Genomic DNA, 13,135 nt, shown 5'->3' with positions numbered 1-13,135 from the left:
CCTTACAGCTGTGACAAAAGTTGAATGCAAGAAAGACAAAACCCAAATGCTGAATCCGAAAATAGATTTCGCACAGAGATAAATCAGATGAAACAAACACATTTATGAAACAAATGGCACTCAGAGACGAAAATGCTGTCTCATCTGCAGATACGCCACTCTTCCAAGATTTTGAACTCTTATTGTATTCGTTGATATAGGTATTTCGAAAAACTAATTCTTAGTTTAACAGCCGCCATATCACACTTCGGAGCTATTTCCTGCGTATAATCCACAATTTATACAATGCTTGGTCTCAGAAATCACGAAATTTAAACGACTCTATTCCTTCGTTGGATATGTCACTGATTCGCAAATATTGCACACACACACACAGACACACACACACACACACACACACACACACATGCACACACTGCTGCTGCAGAAAATCAAACATAGCTGCGAAAGTGTACCTGTCGACCATTGTTTTAACTTTTTTCAGAAATAAAATACAAACACACTGAAATCGAATGGAGTGCAGCAGCAACATTGAGCTTACTGAGCCGCAATTATTGCATGATAACTGTAACAAAATGCTCGTGTTTCGAAATACTACCACCAAGAAGCAATGGTGGCAGTAAAGTGGCTCAAGAAAGTACAACCAAGCTGAACTTTTTGTGGCATGACGAAAGTTGAATCTCTGAAGTTGCGCCACTAAAATCTTGGCGTACACACAGGGAACTGCAGTATACCACTAGCTGTGGCGACACTTCTGTTGCGTGTGTGAACCCAGCTTAATGCCCTGACAATTCTATTCTACATGGAGGTATACCTCTGTGGAATTCTGTTTCTTTAGCACTGCCATAATCATTCACTTTGTTGACATGCACAAGATACGATAGGATGCCTTGCTTCTTTCCTCATCGCACACGTTTATGGATTAGCAAACCTAGGTAAGTTTTGTTGCAAACGTGAACACTAAAAATGTTCTACATACGAATTGAAAGCTGAAAATGTTACAAATAAGAAGCAGCACCCGATACCAGTAAGCAAACAAGCATTGGTTTCGGAGGTCCAGTTTCACTTGCTACTGATACAAATACAGTAAAAGTCGAATCAAATGTATTACGAAAGCATGCTTTTCACATTACTTTCTTCTGTTTCTGGTTATCCGAAATATAGCAATAAAAATCTAGTTACGTTAAAGAGACCAAATGTTTCGTAATACTAGAGCAAATACGCATTTTAGAACAGGAAAACGTTCGAAATTGCCTTCCTGACACTATGGTATTCACCTATGCTCTGTAATTTTTAGCTAGTATTTAAACCAGATGGTGCTCGTGCGCGACAGAAATAATGAATAAGCAGCAATCGTAAACAGCGGTATGCTAATGTTTTGAACTACTTAAAATGGCGGCAGGCCCCGCCCACTCTGGCTTCAAAACAACGTTAGCGTAAGTCCCTTCTTTCTTTTTTTTACCTCCATGCGTCCATGTCTTTGCGAAGCATCGTCTGTGGTACCTTGTGACGTCATATTTCAAAGCCGACAGTTGTATCCCATTCTTCAGTATTCAGTAGGCTCTCGTAATCCGGGATTAAACGACTTGCCGCACACGCTTTTCGTGATATTCAGAAACTCGGCGAATTAGCTCAGTGTTGAGTGTCAGGTATGATCCTGCTTCGGGTGCGGACGTAATGATGTCTTGCATCTGCAAGCTGCTGACCACCATCACAAACTTTGTTGCATACACCTTTACTTTAGCACACAGGAAGCTCGCTTCGGCTCAAACCAAGCCCACCATACCGAAAAAAAAACTATCTATTCAATTCCTAAATGTGGAAACGGACATTTCCCTTGACCTGTGTAGCTCAAACGAAGCCCTCGATACCAAAATTTAACACCAACAACTCCGAAAAATAGAATCGGACATTTCCCTTGACCTATATAGCTCAAACGCAGCTCTCGATACCTAACAGCAAATCACAAATAAAAAGAAACCACAACCACTAACTTCGCATGCCTACATAACTCACAAAACACCACAGAAACCAAAATAAAAAAAATGGTTCAAATGGCTCTGAGCACTATGGGACTCAACTGCTGTGGTTATCAGTCCCCTAGAACTTAGAACTACTTAAACCTAACTAACCTAAGGACATCACACACATCCATGCCCGAGGCAGGATTCGAATCTGCGACCGTAGCAGTCGCACGGTTCCGGACTGCGCGCCTAGAACCGCGAGACCACCGCGGCCGGCCAAACCAAAATCCCAACAACTCGAAAACCCCAAAACCCCCTTAGTCAGTAGATGAATTAAAATACGATCGAAGTACCATAAATATAAAATGAACAAAACATCTCAATTACTATAGAACAAAACCAAAACAAAAATTATTTACCAAGAAAAGTCTATGACAGAATTCACCTAGGCTGGCTGGAGTGTGTGCGCACACAAACAACCACGATGACAAACACCAAACTAATCACGCCTAACAAAAACGCCACACACATAAACAAAAGGAAGAAAAACCATATCAACTCGCTGAAAAAAAAAAAGCAAACGCTTACAAGCCCACGTTACAGAACAGACTACCCAGACTCAAATAAACCCACGTTACCACAGTGATAACCAAGACTCAAATGAACCGAATACCACACGTTAAATTCAGCACGTCAACATCCACAACTAGGGGCCACCATCAAACACAACAACACGAGATCTATAAAAGCCAACCAAATAAAAAACAATGTGCCACAGTGACGTCACACACCACAACACCTTTTGCCTACGGGGTGAAAACATAAGGGTGGAATGTGGCGCTTTGTGAATAAGACTAAATATAGGCCAAACAGGAGTGTATTTCTACAGTATCTGACAAGTGGTCATTACGTAGCTGCTAATTGGTGTTGGCGAATTACCGAGCACTAGCTGTGCTGTGGCAAGTGTTCATGCCAGAAGTGAAAACTGTATTAATGGATAACCAAGCATTGGTTTTGCTGAACAGTCTAATTATTTGAGTGATACACTTCGTAAATTTTAGTTCCCTTCAAAATAAATCTACTGATGGTGAGTAACACGTGTTTAGCTGAAAATTCTTTTAGTGAGGGAATTGCAGTTTTGAGTACTGACATTTCAAAAGGAGACTTGAGGACCAGAAAATCGAAAATGAACCAGACTCATTGGAATATTTTAACAATGCTAGCAAAATTTATAGCGAAACTACACCATGGTAAAAAGGAACTAAAGGCTCTCAAAGATTTATATGATAGCAGTACTTTTTCTTTCATACAGAACTATTTAAATTCTGTTGCCAGAGATTTCATAAACAGGCAGTTAAGAAACTCCCATTGTTCAGCAGATGCTACGCTTTGGACAACTGAGGACAAGGTATTTGCCCTGTACTCACAGAAGTCAAGCCCTCATCTATTCTGTGGAGCATCTCAAATCTGTCTCTTGTATCTTTTGAGCCAGTACTAAATCCTGCAGTTATGAATGTAATAAAAGCAAAAGCTCAGGTAATGTAAAACAGTGATAGTGTGCTTAGTTGCCTGATGAAATGTCTCTGGAGACAGGTTTGTATTATGGTGTGAGGAAGCAACAAATCTCAGGGTTTCAGGATTTAGGACATTCAGAAACGTCAAATGCATATGCAAACTATGCATTAGTATTCATGGTCAGAGACATACATAAAAGTTGGATGCAGGTCTTGAATATTACTTCACTCAGTTTAAAGTCCTACTTTAAAAGTTCATTATCTACATTAAAAGGCAGCTGCAAGAAGTAGGGCTGAAGATAATTTGTACAGTTTATTTGCTGATGACAGCAACATAGTGATCACAACCAAAACTCCACACAGTTGATAGAAAAGGCAAATGCAGTCTTCAAAGATATTCACAAGGCATCATTGAAAAATAAAGTAACTTTAAACCTAAAGAAAACTAATTGTATGTACTTCCAGCTGAATAAAAGACACAGTGATGTAAATTAACAATTAATGATGAGGTAATGGAATGTGTAATGGATACCAAATTTTTGGGGTTGAAGGTAGATTGTAAATTGAAATGGACAGAACTTGTAAAAGCTTTAAGAAAGAGACTATCCTCAGCATGATAAGTTCTATGAATACTTGCACCAGTGCACAATATTTCATGCCTCGAAATGATATATTTTGGATACATACACTCAATTCTCAGTTATGGAATCATGTTTTGGGAATATTCAGTCTATCTTCAAGATACAGAAAAGAGCTGTATGGATAATAACAAATAGCAGCAATAGGGCCCATTGTACTGATTTATTCAAAAAAACTAGAAATACTGACTGTCCCATTTGTGAATACATTTTTCAGACTGAAATGTACGTAAGGAAAAATATTCATCTGTATGCTACAAACAGCTCAGTACATGACCATGAAACTAGATCCAGCCACTAATTTTACCTAAACAGGAAAAACAAGTCCAAAACACAGAACAGTACGGTATATTATGGCCTAAAACCGTACAACAGGCTGCCATAGGCAATAAATGGTGTAAACGAACTTCATATTTTCAGCCGAAAATTAAAAACATATTTATTAAGTAAAAGTTTTTACAGGGTAAATGAGTATTTGGAATAATTGTAGATAGCTATTGAGGAGAAACAAATACCACACAAGCCTATATAAAGTGACAGTATATAGCATAATTACAAATATTGTAAGAATTGACCTGTAAAAATTGTAAGAATTGAACTGTAAACATTGTAAGAACCTGTGGCGGACTCGAGTGTTAATATTTGTAAATTTTATCTCTGAACTTTGTTAACATTCGTATTACACTGCAGGCCACCGTAGATGCAACACCAAGAAAGACAAGAGGTAACACAACAAAATTTATTTTGTGGATAACATGTTGACCAAGTATCAAATGATTACGTTTACAGACGTCTGTGACATGTGGTTCCTGCCAGAATCAGTAGCCAGAGTAGCCGCCATTGTTGGAGATCACCGCTGCCACAAGTCTCGGCATTGAGTCAAAGAGACGTTGGATGTGTTCCTGGGGTACAGCAGCCCAAGCAGCTTCCACACGTTGCCAAAGATCATCTGGTGTGGCAGCTGGGGATGTAATCTGGGTCACTCGTTGAGCAACCATGGACCACATGTTTTCTATCGGCGAAAGATCCGGAGAGCGAGCCGGCCAGGGAAGCACTTCAATCTGGTTATTGACGAAGAACCTTTGGACAATGCGTGCCACGTGTGGTCGCGCATTATCCTGTTGAAATATGGCTGTGGCCGAGCCCTGAAGGTAAGGAAGGACAACTGGCTCCAGCACCTCGGATTTGTAGCGCCGGCTATTTAAAGTACCGGCAATGCGTACTAGAGGCGTGCGAGAGTAATATCCAATACCAACCCATACCATAATACCCGGTGCAAGACCAGTGTGGCGGTGCATAATGCAGCTGTCCAGCATCCTCTCTCCACGGTGTCTCCACACTCGAATCCGACCATCGTGGTGCTGCAGACAGAAGCGTGCCTCGTAAGTAAAGACAACGTCATTCCATTCTGCCGTCCACATCCGTCTGTCATCACACCATTGGCAACGGAGACGTCTGTGGTTCTGCGTCAATGGTAGACGAAGCAATGGACGTCTCGCGGACAGACCACTCTGCTGTAAACGGCGTCGAATGGTACGCGCAGACACTGGATGATGCGTTACAGACGCAATGTGCTGTGCTACGGTTCGGGATGTCACTGAGCGATCCGTCACTGCCATGCGCACAATTTGCCTATCAGTACGTGCAGTGGTGCACCGAGGTGAATGCGATCGACCACGTCGGTCCGTCGTACCCTCCTGCATCCAACGGTCATATATCCGCATTACAGTTGTTTGGTTTCGTCCAACACGACTAGCGATTTCTCTGTATGATAATCCACAATCTCGGTAAGCCACTATCCTTCCTCTGTCGAGCTCGGATACTTCATCAAACGATGTTCGCTGTTGTCTACGAGGCATAACTGATCGTCTTGTGAAACAACCACAAGGTAAACACACGTGCCGAACGTACACTCGTCGAAATCACCAAGCCTTAAATGGCGCTATGAGGTGGCGCCACAGGCGCGCGTGATGTGCGTCTGCGCTGAAATTCTAATCAGTTGCATATCTCATCGCTGCAAATTTCACTTGATGGTGTAAATTTCACTTGATTCGGATGCTTCCTTCAGGGTGTTGCATTTACGGTAGCCAGCAGTGTATTTAGAAAACTGTTATCGTCTGATCTTGTTCACATCTACAATGTTTTGAGTGTTGATTAAACATATAAATACATCATTTCGTGTGCCCCCGTCCACCTTCTCCAGTTTGCCGATGACACCGCCTTCCTTGCCCTTGCCCCCACCCTACAGCGCTCCCAACACCTTCTCCAATCCCATCTTGACCGGTTCACCGCTTGGTGCAACCAGTGGTTGCTCAAGGTCAATCCCTCCAAAACCCAGGCGATCATTGTAGGCAAAACCACCCCTTCCTTCCGCCTCCTTGATTTCTACATCACCATCTATGGCCGTCCTATCGCCCTCACTCCCACCCTTCAGTACCTTGGCGTCACCCTCGACCGTCGCCTCTCCTGGACTCCCCACCTCCGGACAATCCAAGCCAAGGCACGCTCCCGACTCAGTCTCCTCAAGCTCCTCTCTGGCCGTACGTGGGGTCTGGACCCCTCCACCATCCTCCACACCTATAAATCCCTCATCCGCCCTATCCTTTGTTATGCCCATCCGGCTTGGATCTCCGCCCCCCCTCCCTTTTATAAATCCCTCCAAATCCTTGAACGCCATGCTCTCCGCCTCGCCTATCGCATCCGTCTCCCCTCCCCCACGCGGATCCTGTATGATCTCATCCCCTTCCCCCACCTCCTCCTTTTCCTTGAAAGGATACGGATCCTGTACACCTCCCGTAAACTCGACCCTCCTCACCCGCTCGTCTCCCCGATCCTCTCCCACCCCCGCCCGCTGCCGCGCCTGTATTCCCACGTCCCACCCGGTCTCCATCTCTCCACCCTCCTTACCCTCTCCCAAGGTGGCTTCCGCCAGCTCCCCCTCCCTGATGATGTCCTCCTCCCCTGCATCTACCCCTCCTATCAACTTTGATCCTCCCCCCCCACCTCCTGTGTCCTTTCCTTCAGGCACCCTCCCTCCCCCCTTTTTCCCTTCCCTTCTCTTTCCTTTCCCCACTCCCTCCTCCCCTCTCCTCCGGGCTTCCCTCCCCCTTCCTCCCTCCCCCTCTCTCCTTTGCCCATGGCATCTCTGCTCTCCCCTCTCCCATTTCCCCTTCCTCCTCCTCCACCTCCTCTCTTGGCAGGTCCCCGGACTCGTACACGCTGAGTGGACATTCGCGCGCCGGAGATCATCGCCATCAGTGTCTCGTGAGTGCCGTCATGTTTAGTGTTCAGTGTTCCCGTCATACTCCATCGTTCACCTGTGCCATCGCCATCTTCAGTGTTAGTGCGTCGTGACAACAGTTTGTAGTGAATTATCGTCGAGTGTGAACGGCTCCGTGTTTGTCTTTATGTGTCTACTGTTTTATTACCCACCGTTATGTCACATTTGTGTATTCTTTCTGTTCTTTCTTTATCTCCTCTACGGCTGAAGAGTGGCGTACCATGCTGCTGACAGCCTGCCTGTTTGTACGGGTTTGAAAATAACAATAAAGAAAAAAAATATCATTTCTTGTCTTTTATGAAACTTCTACCATAAACCATATTGGTGACCCCGACGTGATAAATATGAAGCCGAACGCATTAGTAGTTTTTTTTTTTTTTTTTTTTTTTTTTTTTTTTGTCATCAGTCTACTGACTGGTTTGATGCGGCCCACCACGAATTCCTTTCCTGTGCTAACCTCTTCATCTTAGAGTAGCACTTGCAACCTACGTCCTCAATTATTTGCTTGATGTATTCCAATCTGTATCTTCCTCTACAGTTTTTGCCCTCTACAGTTCCCTCTAGCACCATGGAAGTCATTCCCTCATGTCTTAGCAGATGTCCCATCATCCTGTCCCTTCTCCTTATCAGTGTTTTCCACATATTCCTTTCCTCTCCGATTCTGCGTAGAACCTCCTCATTCCTTACGTTATCAGTCCACCTAATTTTCAACATTCGTCTATAGCACCACATCTCAAATGCTTCGATTCTCTTCTGTTCCTGTTTTCCCACAGTCCATGTTTCACTACCATACAATGCTGTACTCCAGACGTACATCCTCAGAAATTTCTTCCTCAAATTAAGGCCGGTATTTGATATTAGTAGACTTCTCTTGGCCAGAAATGCCTTTTTTGCCATAGCGAGTACGCTTTTGATGTCCTCCTTGCTCCGTCCGTCATTGGTTATTATACTGCCTAGGTAGCAGAATTCCTTAACTTCATTGACTTCGTGACCATCAATCCTGATGTTAAGTTTCTCGCTGTTCTCATTTCTACTACTTCTCATTACCTTCGTCTTTCTCCGATTTACTCTCAAACCATACTGTGTACTCATTAGACTGTTCATTCCGTTCAGCAGATCATTTAATTCTTCTTCACTTCCACTCAGGATAGCAATGTCATCAGCGAATTGTATCATTGATATCCTTTCACCTTGTATTTTAATTCCACTCCTGAACCTTTCTTTTATTTCCATCATTGCTTCCTCGATGTACAGATTGAAGAATAGGGGCGAAAGGCTACAGCCTTGTCTTACACCCTTCTTAATACGAGCACTTCGTTCTTGATCGTCCACTCTTATTATTACCTCTTGGTTGTTGTACATGTTGTATATGAACCGTCTCTCCCTATAGCTTACCCCTACTTTTTTCATAATCTCGAACAGCTTGCACCATTTTATATTGTCGAACGCTTTTTCCAGGTCGACAGATCCTATGAAAGTGTCTTGATTTTTCTTTAGCCTTGCTTCCATTATTAGCCGTAACGTCAGAATTGCCTCTCTCGTCCCTTTACTTTTCCTAAGGCCAAACTGATCGTCACCTAGCGCATTCTCAATTTTCTTTTCCATTCTTCTGTATATAATTCTTGTAAGCAGCTTCGATGCATGAGCTGTTAAGCTGATTGTGCGATAATTCTCGCACTTGTCAGCTCTTGCCGTCTTCGGAATTGTGTGGATGATGCTTTTCCGGAAGTCAGATGGTATGTCGCCAGACTGATATATTCTACACACCAACGTGAATAGTCGTTTTGTTGCCATTTCCCCAATGATTTTAGAAATTCTGATGGAATGTTATCTATACCTTCTGCCTTATTTGACCGTAAGTCCTCCAAAGCTCTTTTAACTTCCGATTCTAATACTGGATCCCCTATCTCTTCTAAATCCACTCCTGTTTCTTCTTCTATCACATCAGACAAATCTTCACCCTCATAAAGGCTTTCAGTGTATTCTTTCCACCTATCTGCTCTCTCCTCTGCAATTAACAGTGGAATTCCCGTTGCACTCTTAATGTTACCACCGTTGCTTCTAATGTCACCAAAGGTTGTTTTGACTTTCCTGTATGCTGAGTCTGTCCTTCCGAAAATCATATCTTTTTCGATGTCTTCACATTTTTCCTGCAGCCATTTCGTCTTAGCTTCCCTGCACTTCCTATTTACTTCATTCCTCAGCGACTTGTATTTCTGTATTCCTGATTTTCCCGAAACATGTTTGTACTTCCTCCTTTCAATCAACTGAAGTATTTCTTCTGTTACCCATGGTTTCTTCGCAGCTACCTTCTTTGTACCTATGTTTTCCTTCCCAACTTCTGCGATGGCCCTTTTTAGAGATGTCCATTCCTCTTCAACTGTACTGCCTACTGCGCTATTCCTTATTGCTGTATCTATAGCGTTAGAGAACTTCAAACGTATCTCGTCATTCCTTAGTACTTCCGTATCCCACTTCTTTGCGTATTGATTCTACCTGACTAATGTCTTGAACTTCAGCCTACTCTTCATTACTATATTGTGATCTGAGTCTATATCTGCTCCTGGGTACGCCTTACAATCCAGTATCTGATTTCGGAATCTCTGTCTGACCATGATGTAATCTAATTGAAATCTTCCCGTATCTCCCGGTCTTTTCCAAGTATACCTCCTCCTCTTGTGATTCTTGAACAGGGTATTCGCTATTACTAGCTGAAACTTGTTACAGAACTCAATTAGTCTTTCTCCTCTTTCATTCCTTGTCCCAAGCCCATATTCTCCTGTAACCTTTTCTTCTACTCCTTCCCTTACAACTGCATTCCAGTCGCCCATGACTATTAGATTTTCGTCCCCATTTACATACTGCATTACCCTTTCAATATCCTCATACACTTTCTCTATCTGTTCATCTTCAGCTTGCGACGTCGGCATGTATACCTGAACTATCGTTGTCGGTGTTGGTCTGCTGTCGATTCTGATTAGAACAACCCGGTCACTGAACTGTTCACAGTAACATACCCTCTGCCCTACCTTCCTATTCATAACGAATCCTACACCTGTTATACCATTTTCTGCTGCTGTTGATATTACCCGATACTCATCTGACCAGAAATCCTTGTCTTCCTTCCACTTCACTTCACTGACCCCTACTATATCTAGATTGAGCCTTTGCATTTCCCTTTTCAGATTTTCTAGTTTCCCTACCACGTTGAAGCTTCTGACATTCCACGCCCCGACTCGTAGAACGTTATCCTTTCGTTGATTATTCAATCTTTTTCTCATTAGTAGTTAGTGAAGCTTAAAAATGATCGTCGACAGCAACAGCGCAAATCCAACGCCGGCGTTAGTACAGAACGAAGCGGATATTACTCGTGTTTCAATGAAGATTCTGCCTGTCTGGAAGAAAAACATAAAAGTATTGTTCCTTCGAGTAAAAGCACAGTGTAACACGTTGGGTATCACTAACGAAACCACGAAATTCAGTCATGTTGTTGCATCACTGGAAGCGAATGTCGTAGAATTAATTTACGACATTTTGACTCCACCACTATCTACCACTCCGTTCACAGAGCTTAAAACAAAACTAATTCAGGAATTTGAAGAGTCAGAAAATAGAAAAGTAACGAAATTATTAACAGAACCGGAATTAGATGATAAGAAGCGAACTCAGTTCTTACTTTAGCTGGCACGCAAGTCAACGACGGTTTTTTTGAAAATCGTATTTATCCAGCGGCTTCCTGTCACCGCACGTTCTATAGTAGCTACAGGTAAAGATGATCTTGACACCATAGCCACTATGGCTGACAAAATTGTCGAATTTTCACAAAGAGGTTGGATATATGTACTCAAACCTTGCAGGCATCATCCACTATTGCAGTCAGTAAAGTAAATGATACCAGTAACGATACAATCTCAAAACTAGAAACGCAGACTGCAGAATTAACGCTGACAGTCAATGAACTCAAAACACTGTCACGTTCAAGAGGCTGCCCACGCTTCTCTCGCTCCTCACCAGGTAGATTAGGAGACAGGTCACGGTCAGCCCAGTGTCTTAATCGTAATGGAGCACTACGTTGGTATCACTTTAAACATCGCCACAGGACAAAGAAACGTCAGAGCGCATGCTCGTTTCGACCATCTCCCACCCAGGATTCCAACGAACAGTCAAACTCAAACGCTCCACACAAGCGGCGGCAGGTGATCGGAGCCATCTTTCACGTCGTCTATTTCTCACAGACAGCAGTAGCAGAAGTCGTTACCTAATTGACACCGGAGCTGATATTTCTGTGACCGCCGAAAGAAAACTGTAGTGGACTGACAAGGCAGCCAGTCCACAGTGACGGGTAGCCGAAAGGGCACACGTACACACACGCCGACTGGCGCGAAGTCTGGAACAGGATCCGTAATGAATGTGATAAAGAAAAGAACGTAGCTACTAGAACACTTAACTTTTATATCGTCCTTTGGTATACAGCATTCTTGATGATACAAGTGAGACTCTTTAGATTCATGAAGTAACTAATGGCGCCTTGCTAGGTTGTAGCCATGGACTTAGCTGAAGGCTATTCTAACTGTCTCTCGGCAAATGAGAGAAAGGCTTCGTCAGTGTAGTCGCTAGCAAAGTCATCGTACAACTGGGGCGAGTGCCAGTACGTCTCTCGAGACCTGCCGTGTGGTGGCGCTCGGTCTGCGATCCTGACAGTGGCGACACGCGGGTCCGACATGTACTAATGGACCGCGGCCGATTTAAGCTACCACCTAGCAAGTGAGGTATCTGGCGGTGACACCACAAAAACAGATCGTAAACTTCATGCTGCAAATGGCACTGGTATTAATATATACGGAGAGCATGTATTATTACTGAGTTTGGGTTCACGGCGCAACTTCACATGGAATTTCGTAATTGCAGATGTGCAATCGCCGATTATCGGAGCTGACTTCATTCACCATTATAATCTTTTAGTAGACCTCAAGAACAGACGACTCATTGACCTGGTAACGTCAGCAGCAATGTCTGGCACATTAAGTTCTCGGGCATAGAAACAGTTCATGTAATGCCACCAGATCAAAGATATGCTGCCATTCTAAAGAAATTTCCCAACTTGCTCCAAGAAAACATCCATTTTGACATCCCAGATACCACTGTTTTTCATACATTGTCACAGAAGGATATCCTGTGGCAGCAAAGGCACGACGACTACCACTAGATAAACTTAAAGCAGCTAAAGCAGAATTCCAACAGATGATTAATATGAAAGTCTGTCAGCCGTCAAAGAGCGCCTGGGCAAGCCTCCTCCACTTAGTTCCCAACAAAGACGGATCCTGGAGGCCTTGTGGAGACTACCGTGCTCTCAACAAAATCACCAAGCTGACAGGTGTCCTATTCCTAACTTTCAAGATTTTAACAGCCAAATGCATGGAAAACAATTATTTTCAAAGATAGAGCTGGTCAGAGCCTATCATCACATCCCTGTACCTCCAGACGATGTACCTAAGACTGCAGTGATAACTCCATTTGGTTTGTTTGAGTTTTTGTGACTTCCGCACACGCAGCACAAACTTTTCAAAGGTATATAGACAATATATTGAGAGACCCCGATTTCGTGTACTGTTATATGGATGACATTCTAGTGGCATCACAAGATGAAGAAGAGCACAAGAAGCATCTTGAATTGCTTTTCGAATGCCTTAGTAAATTCAACATCAGAATTAATCTGAGCAATTGTATTTTCGGTTCAAT

Source organism: Schistocerca nitens, chromosome 12 (genome assembly GCF_023898315.1).
Source record: "Schistocerca nitens isolate TAMUIC-IGC-003100 chromosome 12, iqSchNite1.1, whole genome shotgun sequence".
NCBI classification, from domain to species: Eukaryota; Metazoa; Arthropoda; class Insecta; order Orthoptera; family Acrididae; genus Schistocerca; species Schistocerca nitens.
This window is presented reverse-complemented; position numbering follows the sequence as displayed.